The sequence below is a fragment of the Pleurodeles waltl genome, chromosome 9 (assembly GCF_031143425.1).
Source record: "Pleurodeles waltl isolate 20211129_DDA chromosome 9, aPleWal1.hap1.20221129, whole genome shotgun sequence".
Lineage (NCBI taxonomy): Eukaryota > Metazoa > Chordata > Amphibia > Caudata > Salamandridae > Pleurodeles > Pleurodeles waltl.
The window spans coordinates 1,126,818,641-1,126,830,647 of NC_090448.1; the positions used below are offsets into that span (position 1 = coordinate 1,126,818,641).

At 45.8% G+C, this 12,007-nt stretch overlaps 1 protein-coding gene across 1 annotated transcript in view; it reads right to left on the minus strand.

Annotated features, from left to right (window-relative positions):
- The window catches only part of EIF2S1 (eukaryotic translation initiation factor 2 subunit alpha), a 102,111-nt gene extending 90,684 nt beyond the window's left edge, over window positions 1-11,427 (minus strand). The window contains exon 1 of the mRNA XM_069208877.1: window positions 11,276-11,427. The gene's annotated coding sequence lies outside the window, so the exon portion shown is untranslated. The remainder of the gene's footprint in view (window positions 1-11,275) is intronic.
- Window positions 11,428-12,007: the final 580 nt, after the last annotated feature.

The following is a 12,007-nucleotide window of genomic DNA, read 5'->3' on the forward strand; positions in this document are numbered from 1 at the left end:
CACAGTGTTATGCACACCTGAGACAACCTGATGTGCGTGTTCATCATGGCCTGAAGAACAACAGTTCATATGGGCTCAGCTTAGATAGCACCAAATACTTCTGAACACGCAGATTCTGCACCTGAGACAATTTGATATCTAGACTGAGAATATGTGCTCCTGAAGCCAGTGAACATGCAGGTTTCGATCAGACTACGTCCACGACTACCAACCATCCAGGCTCAGATTTAAACTATACCCGATGTCTTTCAAAATACAACATTAGAGTATGCACACCATGGAGATGCAGGGTCCTCATTGTATTATTATGAATACATGAGTATCACTCCTACAAGGGAACCTCAACAAGGTTCGGAAATGTACAAGTGTCATTAGAAAGACAGATGGTCCCTCTTGAGATACTTGTACATTTCCACTGTAGATCCAGAATTCAAGCCACTAGAAGACAAATAAGAATGGCAAAAATACCTCACCCTATGAAGCTACAAACAATATGCTTTGTGAATTTTAAGAAACGCTGCTCCTTGCATATGAACTCAACAAAATAGCCCACCCATGAAGCTACAGACAATATGCTTTGTGAATTTTAAGATATGCTCATTTTAGTATATGATCTCAATTGTTTCAATTAAAACAAGAAAGTTAATGTAATACTGCAACAAAGAGCTACACCAATTAAGCTTTTCACTATGCAATGAATGGAATTTCTTAATTTAAGAACTTTGTATTCTGTGGGACACCAGAAGTATACCTCACTGTCCACAAACAGTATATTTGGAAGTTAATATTTCAACTGTATACCACTTCCACTTGTTGGTCACCGAAAACCAGTGGCAGCAAACTTATAAATACTTAATTCAACCTGCATTTCCAGCAGTTAAGCTGACAGATTTCAAAAAGTGGCTTACAAGCATCTTCATTGTTTGTTTTCTAATCATCTGAGCACCCATTTGTAGTCATAGTCACGAAACAGTCAGATTAGGCTTTGCTGTTCTTTCTTGAAATTATACTTTACCTACATATATTATTACCTCTTCCCTTATGCCAGTCCTTCATGCAAGAAAGAGCACTCCATCCCAGGAACAGATACATTTAGCACTTTGTCATTCAAACTCACCAACAGCCTATTAAAAATAATGTTTCTCCTTCTAGGGCATGAACATTGGTGCCCCTGCCCTGTTACAGCATCCACGTTTTTGTCAGTCTTGAAACTGGACATGGATCATGTGAAAAATTATTTGCACACCCATAAGCTTTTACAAGATTTGAAAAGTAGCACTGGCCAAACAGATTTTTTCACTGAGAATTTAGTCATCTCAGTATCTATTTTGTTATCTGGACACATACGCTCTACACTCATGCAGCCCCACCACATTGGCTAACAGTTAACAATGCCACGATTTGGTTTCAACAACAATTAATCAATTGCTACTAAAGCAAGGCATCAATACAAATGTTCAAGAAGTTTGAGGGAGTTAATTTTCAATACCAGTGGTTCTCCACCTGTGGACCGGGGAACCTTTGGGGTCCGCGAATGCGTAGACAATTAGCTAATATTAACAGATTATTAAAGTGTACAGGAATAGCCATCGCCCACAAATCCACGCTCAAAATCCACACCCACACGGACGACATTCGATACCGCCGAACACATACAATTCCGGATCCACACTGACCACAACACCACCCTCAGGGGAACGCTCATCTACCGACCCCCAGGACCACGAGCACCCTTCAGCGACTCCATCGCCGACCTCACGAGCACCCACGCGCTCAACTCTATGGACTACATCCTCCTTGGAGACCTCAATTTCCACTTGGAGAACAACAACGACAACACCACATCCCTGATCGACAACCTCTCCAACCTCAGACAACTGGTCAACACACCCACCCACACCGCTGGCCACACGCTCGATCCGATCTTCTCCGCAAGCAACCACGTCACCTTTAGCCACACCACCGAACTCCACTGGACCGACCACCACTGCATCCACTTCACATTCAAGAAGCACATCGAACACCACCGCACCCAACTACCACCCCACCGCCGCTGGAGCAAAGTCACTGAAGACCAACTGACCAGCACCCTCGCCCAGAACCCGCCCACCGACTCCACCGACCCAGACACCGCCGATCTCAACCTACGACAGTGGATCAACGACTGCGCCAACACCCTCGCACCACTCAAGAGGTCCACCGACAACCAAGGAAAGAAAAAAGCCGCCTGGTTCACTGACAAACTCCTCACCTCCAAACGCACCTGCCAGAAACTAAAGAAGAAATGGCTCCTCGAACACACACCCGACAGCCTGGCAGCCCACCCGCAAGCACCACCAGCTAATCCGACTCGCCAAACGTTCCCACTTCACAGAACGCCTGAACAACAACGCACACAACAGCAAAGAACTCTTCTGCATCGGGAAAGAGCTCTCTAACCCCAGCGCCAACGTCAACGACATCCCACCATCCCAAGAACTCTGCGACGCCCTGTCCACCTTCTTCTATCAGAAGATCACCGACATCCACGACAGCCTCAACACCATGCCTCCGTCAGACCCCACCCCTGACAACTCCACCTGCGCCAACCGCTATACCGCCTGGACCCACGTAGATGACGCTGAGACTTTGAAGATCATGAACTCCATCCACTCAGGATCCCGTTCAGACCCATGCCCCCACCACGTCTACAACAAAGCCGACTCTACCATCGCCCCCCAACTTCGAAAGGTCATCAACTTATCCTTCGAAACCGCTACCTTCCCGGACAGCTGGAAGCACGCCAAAATCCACGCCCTCCTCAAGAAACCCAAGGCAGACCCCAACGACCTCAAAAACTTCTGCCCGATCTCCCTCCTCCCCTTCCCGGCGAAGGTCATCGAGAAGATCGTCAACGCTCAGCTCACCCACCACCTCGAGGACAACTCCATCCTGGACCCTTCCCAGTCCGGTTTCAGACGCAACCACAGCACCGAGACTGCTCTCCTCGCCATCACAGATGACATCAGACAGCAAATGGACAACGGCGAAACTTCAGCCCTCATCCTCCTGGACCTTTCCGCAGCCTTCAACATGGTTTGCCACCGCACCCTACTAACGCCTCCACGAAGCCGGAATACAAGAAAAAGCCCTCCACTGGATCTCCTCCTTTCTCTCCGGCAGAACCCAGAGAGTCCGACTTCCACCCTTCCGCTCCGATGCCACCAACATCATCTGCGGCGTACCCCAAGGCTCCTCTCTAAGCCCGACGCTGTTCAACGTCTACATGGCCCCCCCTCACACAACTGGCCCGTCAGCACAACCTCAACATTCTCTCCTACGCCGACGACACCCAGCTCATCCTCTCCCTCACCAAAGACCCACACACCGCCAAAGCCAACCTCCACGAGGGATTGAAGTCCATCGCCGAATGGATGAGAAATAGCCGCCTGAAGTTGAACTCCGACAAGACGGAGGTCCTCATCCTCGGACGCACCCCCTCGGCCTGGGACGACTCCTGGTGGCCCACCGCGCTGGGACCCCCTCCAACGCCAGCCAACCATGCACGCAACCTGGGTTTCGTCCTCGACTCCGCCCTCACCATGTCAACGCAGTTTCCCCCTCCTGCTACAACACCCTCTGCATGCTCCGTAGAATCTACAAATGGATCCCGACGGAAACCAGAAAAACGGTGACCCAGGCCCTCGTCAGCAGTAGACTAGACTACGGTGACGCTCTATACACAGGCATCCCAGCGAAAGACATCCGACGACTCCAACGCATCCAAAACGCCTCTGCCTGACTGGTCCTCGACGTACCCCGCCAATGCCACATCTCCCACCACCTGCAAGACCTCCACTGGCTCCCCGTGGACAAGAGGATCACCTTCAAGCTCCTCACCCACGCTCACAAGGCACTCTACAACGCCAGACCAGCCTACCTGAATAACAGACTCAACTTCTACGCCCCCTCCCGCCAACTCCGCTCCGCCAACCTCGCCCTCGCCATCGTTCCCCGATTCCAACGCAAGACCTCCAGCGGCAGATCCTTCTCCTACCTCGCCGCCAAGACCTGGAACACCTTCCCGACCCCCCTGCGACAGACCCAGGACCTTCTCACCTTCAGGAGACTCCTCAAGACCTGGCTCTTCGACCAGCTGCAGCAGCCTCCACCCCCCCCCTTCAGAGCCTTGAAACCCTAACGGGTACATAGTGCGCTCTATAAATATTGTGATTGATTGATTGATTGACCCTGCAAAGCAAAGGTGCTGAATTCCTGTTGCTCGATGCCCAGAATATATAGCTTGGGAACAAGGACAAGTTTATTTGGCCCACTGGACAAGTGTGCCTATCCCAGGGCAGCACAAACCCTTTGGCTGCCAGTTTTAAGTACTACAGTTCCAATTTATGAAGGAGGGCTGGCTTCCACAAAGACAAGATGTTATCCATTTGTATAAGTTGTTCAAACACATACATATGATTCATTAACGCAAAGTCTTTACTATACAAGGGGAATGTTGCAAAGACATGCAGTGAGCTTAGCTTGCTTTATCAACAGTGGTTCCAAGTATATAAACATGTACACATTTGCAAAACGTAACAATTTGAGGCTACTTATTCCGCTTCTAAAGTACTTTGTGTTTATTTGCAGATACACACACAAGCATGAAAGCAAGACTGGTGACTATTATAAAAATGTACCCCAAAAATGTGCAACTTGAAAAATATTTTTTGCAAAACTACAGTGCAATTTTAGATACCATTTTTGTGAGGCATCATTTAGTAAAACGTGTTTGATGCACGTCAATTTTTAAATAAAATAATGGAGAATGTGTGAAACCACGAAAAGAAGTTAGGTGCCCAACTGTTAAAGAATGACACAAAAGTGCAAACATGTGTATATGTCTTTCCATTGCTGCAGACTTACTACTTTGGGGAGTTCAAGAGTTTACAGAAGTAGGACTGGAAACGGTACTTGTAGCAAATGTTGGTTAGTTCCATTTTGACGTGAGTAAATATACAAGGGTACAGCTGCTCACACTAACATCCGCCAAGCATATCTACATTCCCTTTCCCTACACTCATTCCCTTACCCACTCCTCCCTCCGGAAAGAGTTACACTCACCTTATAAGGAGTAAATTCCCAACCTTTCAACAGTGGGCAGAGATTGGAGAAGAATTGGCGGGTACCCTTAAACATGTATGTTGGCAGGTATGCACAGGCTCATAAGGTGTTCCAACCCTGCAGCTACCACTTCCTGACTACTTTCAGCCCCTGTATGTAGGGAGTAACATTTCATCCTTACTAGAATTCAAACCCTGAAATTTTATGTGCTGTGGCTTAGGCATAAAGGCTATTATCAGTGCTCTGACATAATGAAAACACTAAGAGAATTGGTCACCTCAATGCACAGCACTGAAAAGATAAGGGTTTTTTTGTTTTTGCTTCGGTTTTTATTTTTACAGGACAGGTTGATTTCTGAAGCATTCTGTTCTTTGGGCAAGCAGTTTATAAAATTACACACACTCGAAAAAGGGATTTTATCCTAGCCCTTACCAGAAGTAAATGTGACCATTACCAGGAATGGGAAACTGTCATAGGTGGCCACAAACTAACGTGTGCGAGGGTCTCCACAAACTGTCAAGGCTAAATATGCCTTGAGCCTCTGCCAACCCCAATACTTGTATGGGATTTACACCCTGTGTAATGCCAAATTGGCTTAAGGAAAAAAATACACGGAGTAACGGGATTTACAATTGCTAGGTCACATTTTGTGAAAGCCTGGCAGTCCTATGTCCAGCCATTAGCCTCGTAAATTTGACTTAAGAGTGGAATCGATGTATTTGCTCTGAAAAATCATTTTCCGAAAACACTCCATGATCCTGGAGTGTCCTTCACTTTCACATTAAAAACAGAGCCTAGTTCCGGGGCTTCAAATCCCTTCTCAATAATGTGTCCCTTTGAAAAATACCTTCACCTGACAGTCTAAGCCCATGATCCATACTGTTCCTTCCTTTTGTACCCTACAGTTTCCCCTCACTAATCCTATAACTCCTGAATTCAGACCAAGAGAGACATTTATTATGATGATGGGGAGTAGAGAAAAACATCATGCTCAAAACAGTGCTGTGTTTTTAACAAAATAAAAGAGTGGAAGTGACTGGTAACCACTTCGTAGTGAGCTATCAGTAATGTTTTGTTTTCACTGCTGTTCTTGCTGGAAATTGGTGTCAAAGTGGGGGTAGTGTGGACGACTCCAAATAAACCTTAAAGTCTCTACACATCCCAATTGTTATAAAGGATCAAACTGTACATACTATTTATTACACTTGTTATGCAGTCCAGGCTGCCACTAGCATGTGGGAAACCGTGTATTTGACAGCATTTAAAAAAAAAAAAAGATAACTGAACATAACTGCAATGTTTGAATTGCTAAATGCGCTCAGTGCTCCCAATCTAATAGAAGAATTGTGAGAAAATAATTGTCATTCCGAAGAGGCCCCACTGAGATTGGGCATAGCATGAAAAAGTTTGAAGACCAGTGTCATGTGGAATATGATTGAAATAAGAGCAAACTTGGTCTTTTGTGGGCTCACCATTGTATGCAAAGGACCATGATTAGCACAAATAGGCCTCAAGTTAATCAGTAAATATTCAGGCCATTCTGCATGAAAACCTACATACCACGCTCAACAATCAAATTCATTTTAACATATGTAGGACTTATAAGGTGATATGGTTTGAGGAAAGATCTTGCCTTCATTCCACAACTCTCCACAGGAGATACATTCCACTTCCCCCGTGAGAACACTAGGACCACACAGACCTTTGATGCACACTAACTGGCTTCCCTCACACAGACACTGCGCTCCTGTCTTGCACACACCAAAATCCTCAAACTTGCTGCTTCACACACTGCCCTGCACATTCAAGTACCACATAATAAAAACCTTCACTGCTAATTGGGGGCATTTATCTTTAGGGCTCAGCACACCACTCCCAATCGTTTCAATTCTGCAGCGTCATGGTATTTCTACAAAATCAGACAATCCTAAGTGCTTCCGAGTTCCACCCACTATACTTTTATCAATCCTGGAATCAGGGATGGTACCCGGGCGCTAGGTATTGACGTATGTGGCTCATTCGAAAATATATTCTTTATACCATTTATGCAATCAAGAAATACAACAGCAGGTAAGAATATGCACAACAAGTTTACAGAAACATCATTTTACCACTGGCAAACAGCAACCGTGAAGGGCAGTATAACATTAAGCAATTCTAGTTTTAAAGTGTCAATTTATCATTTCACCCCATGGATCGATGGAGATAAACATGATCGACTGTTCTGCAGAATATGAAACATTAATGTTTAAGTTCAAGTATTGTCTTTTTCCTTACAAGTGGCAAAACACTCCTCATTAAGCTAGATAATAAAACAGGAGGTTGATGAAACAGAAATGGGCTGGCTTCTTGTAGGATGCGCAAATCACATAAGCTGAAATGGACTATCTTCATAAAAAATTAAAAAAACACCATCGGACACATTCCTATGGTTTTAGGTCTGACAACATTTTATAAAGCGAGTCCACGCTTTATAAAATGTCCTCAAAGAAAAGCTTTTGGGTGACAGCAGTCAAGGGTAAAAAAAAAGAAAACCAAGAGACTCCTTTCTCTCACGAGGTCGATGAAAAATGAATTTGCCAAAGTCTTGTTCCTATCTGTCTCTAGGCAATTAACACAGAACTGCAACCAAGTTTATATAATATCACGTATATAAATCTGTGAGAGGATTTGATGCAATAAGTGGAAAGTTTTAAAATTGGGGAAAATAATCTCTTCGAAGAAGCAGCTCAAGGTTTCTGGTTAAAGTAGCACTTGTCACACAAAGAACTCTTGAGGCTTTCCTGAACAATAGCCTCATCGTTCCCAAACACTGCCAAGAAAGTGCTGACAATTGGGAAATGACAAAACGCACAGAAAGGAGTTTACCAACCGAAAGAAATGAACCACTGCCATTACCCGATAGGCAACAACACACCCTTTGGTGCTCATTCCTATATCAGAAATAAGATACATGGGAAAGAACTACCACTATTGCTAGTCCAATAGCTCAACATTTCAAGCAATTCTTGTAGAGATGTCATGTTGTGTATTTGTAAAGCCCACTGTTACCCCAGAGGGTATCCTGGCGCTGAGTAGGTATGTGTGCCTAGCCCAGCCCAGGATTGGTTGGTTCACTGAAAACCTAGTGCTTCAGCTTGTTGCGGAATTCAAGAAAAGAGGAGACGCTGATGTGGAGTGCGAGGTCATTCCACATTTTAGGATAAATGTAAGAGAAAATGCCTGCCCTACTGATCTTTTTCTGTGTATGAGTGGGATGGGTTTGAGCACTGTGGAGCGGAGGTGTCTAGGTGGTTTGTAGAAAGAGATGCCACTGCTCAGGTAGGTGGGGCTAAGTTGGGTAGTGCCTTGAAAATGTGTGTGTGTGTTTTTGAGGAGCTACACAGGTGTGTATCAGGAGAGACTGGAGCTCTCTGAGGTGTGGTGTGATGTGGAGTCCGTGAGGGAGGTTGAGGATGAGTCAGACCACTGAGTCGTGGACAGTTTGCAGTCTTCTGTTGAACTGCTTGGTGAGCCCACTAGGCGGGGTTCCTGTAGTCCAACCTGCTAGTGATCAGGATGTAAATCGTGTTTTTTTTCCTATTGCTTGGGGATCCATTTGAAGATCTTCCTCAGCATGTTCAGGGTGTGGAAGGAGGATGCAGTGACGGATTTGACTTGCCCTGTATGCTGATGATGATTTAGAGTATCATGGCTGCTGGGGCGGTGTTCCACTTGACACCATTTGGAATCCCATTGCGAGGTGTTATTGCTGAAGATCACTATTTCTATCTTGTCAGTGAGGAGCTTGAGACACCAGACTTTCATCCAGTTAGTGATTTCGGTCATGCAGGCTTTGAATGGCAATCCCGTGCAGATGCCTGATGAGGATGGGGTTTCAAAAAGTGTCAAACGCTGCAGGGAGTTTCAGGACAATGAGGGCTGCTGTGTCTCCCCTGTCAAGCAGCCCTCATGTGGTTCTCAGCTGTGGCAGCGAAGCATCCAAGAGCTCTGTTTCTGTACTATGGTTGGGCCTGAATCCAGAATACATGGTTGCGGAGGTGGTTGGCGAAGCATCAGTTAATTCGTTTCTCTAAGACCATGGCCATGTATGGTAGGAAAGAGATGGGTCTGTAGTTGGAGAGTGTGGCTGGGTCAGTGGATGGTTTCTTAAGCAGAGGTGTGGCAGTTGAGTGCTTCCAGGTTATTGGGTTCTGATGGTGGTCACAGGGGAGACACAAGGTCAGGGTTCGTTTTCCAGCCATGATGGGAATCTGTTTGAGACTGTGGTTGGTTAAGGGTTGAAGTTGTCATGTATGTAGGTGATTTTGTTACAGAAGAATTCCGATAGCTTGTTACAAAGGTCTTCAAGCGGGTGATGTTGCTTCAGGAGGCAGCAGGAGATGTGGTGAAATCTTTGATGATGATGAGGATTTCATTGCTGCTGTTTGTGCCAGCATTGATGTCTGCAAGAGCTGTGAATCTGATGTTCCATACCTGCTGGTGGTAGTGTCTTATCCACCATTTGAGTAGATTTTTTCTATGGTGCCTTGACGTGTTCTCCATTTGCATTCCAGTTGCTTGTAGTGCCATTTTGCCAGCCTGACTTCCTCTCTGTACCAACCTGGCACGTGGGTTGTGGTGATGGTGCATGCAGGAATCCAGCTGTTGCGGATCTTGATTTTAGGCAAGTTGCTTGTGAGGTTGGGCCAGTGCGCAGAGAGGGCAGAAGCCCAGTCCACTTCTGTGATGCTTTTTCAGCTGCAGCGAGCAGGTCTCAGTGGTAGTAGGTTTGTGCTGGTGTGGGATGGTTATGCTGAAACGGATGAGGATGTGATCTGTCCAGGACACAGCTGCTTGCTTGCCAACTTTGAGGTTGCTAAATGAGGAGAAAATCAGGTCCAACAGGTGAGGGTGGGTTCAGTAACACGCTGGACAAGGCCAAGGTTTCATAGAAGGGCCAGTGAGTCTGGGGCTATGCAGTTTTCTAGATGAGGGCTCTGAGGAGGAAGAAGGTGCCAGCATTGCTCCGGGGTGCAACAATATCTGGGATGTTGCTGGTGAAACTGGTGTGGGATCCTGATGGTCTTAAACAAAGGTTTCACCCAGGGAGAATTTGACAGCGGTATGTATCATGAATGTGAGGTGTCCTATGAAACTGAGGATGTCTGCATATGTGGTGCAGCTGCAGGTGTCTAAGTATGATGACACCCCCACCCACTGGCTTGTGCTGACGGTCTTGCCTGGCCATGAACATACAGTGTTAAATAAACAATCTCTGCCCTCTTTGCAGATTAAATCAGTAGGCCTAGCTGTGATGCTCTCGGCTCACACGACCATTATTTATAGGGTCAGAAGTTTCTAGCTGTGACTCTAAACATTAACGCAGTGTACTGTATTCTGAGGAAAGTTTGTACTGACCAACTAGCAGCTGGCCCTGAGAGGATATTGCGTTGCAAATACTTTCTTTTGATAATTCATTGCCACAACGTCTAGTAATTTTATGTGTTGCAGTTAAGATAAATAAAGACTTCAAAATCCATATGCAAAACTAAATGCTCTAACGTGTAAAACGTAAACGCTTGGTCAGAAAAGTGTCCTAGTAACAACAAGCCATCTAGTTTTGTCATCTAGCAAGCAGCAGCATGTGCTACACAATCTGACAAATGTGCAAAACAAAAGCACTTTAGATTGCGGGATTGAAATGTTATTCCTCTTTAAGATTTTGGTCTACATGTCCTAGCATGCAAATAAGTGGCAGAAATGCTCCATCACAAAATGGGAGCAGCAAATAGTGTTTAAATCACACCTGCCCAACAGGTGTACCAAGACCATACATACACATCAATTCACGCAAATTTAGCAAGCGTCACCCACTTTTTACACCTATTCATCCAAAATGCTTCACATATTTTAAATGGATTCACTCGCTTTTCAAACTTTATCACCCTCCAAAAAAGTGCCGAGTCCCCATTAAAAGCCCTACTTCAACCGCATTTTTATGTCAAGAAGATGTCATGTATGGTGATGGTTATACCCACTCCAATTATCTCCCGCTTCCCCCTCTTGCTTCACTCCATCTACAGCCCGAACAACGCGCCCCTGGTGCTGAGCACAGCTCTTGCCCCACCAACAGCTCCATAGCTGTCAGAGTACATGGCTCTCTTTTTCTGTCTCCCGGATGGGCTCTCACCTGGCGGCTCGGCGGTCCCAATGTGGCCTAGATTCAAAGTCGGCAGTCTGGGCTAGCGCAGGGGTTGATTAACGGTGTCAAGCCAGCGTTCCTGCTCTGATCGCAGCCCTTCTCAGACACCACACCGGCCTCTGTTTCATCAGCGTGCAAAGGAAGAGAAAGAACTGCGCACGCGCAGCGACCCCTCACCGCCGTCCACCCAAACCAACCAATCACGCGAGACGCCAGCGGGTCAAACGTGTCAGAAGTGAAGTAGATAGAAAGGAAAGACAAGCATAAGAGGTAAATCGTATCTCGGCGAACTTTAGGAGCCATCTTTGCATAGTGCAAGGCGATGGGTCTCACTGTTTTTTGTTTGTTTGCCGAACCCAGCAATAGGGAAACAACGAAAGCACATCTGTTAATATATTTCAATATATAAAAATATAGGCAATCGTACGAAAATTTACAAAATGTATTTTTTGTTACAATTTAAATCTCCATCCTAGTACAAAGTTGTACACATTGTTGATGAATGAATATGTTGTTTCCAGAAGGTATTAAAGGATGCTTTAATATGAAAACCATCGCGTACAAGATCGAATGCACTCCTTTTGCAACATAGCCGCCATCCAACGTACGGCCCATTGGAAACCCTCTCCACTACTTTGTATTGGTGAACCATGACACTACACCCACCTACACCCGTTTCTAGCAGTGTTTACTTGACGGCCATCTTGTCCCGGTGCTGCC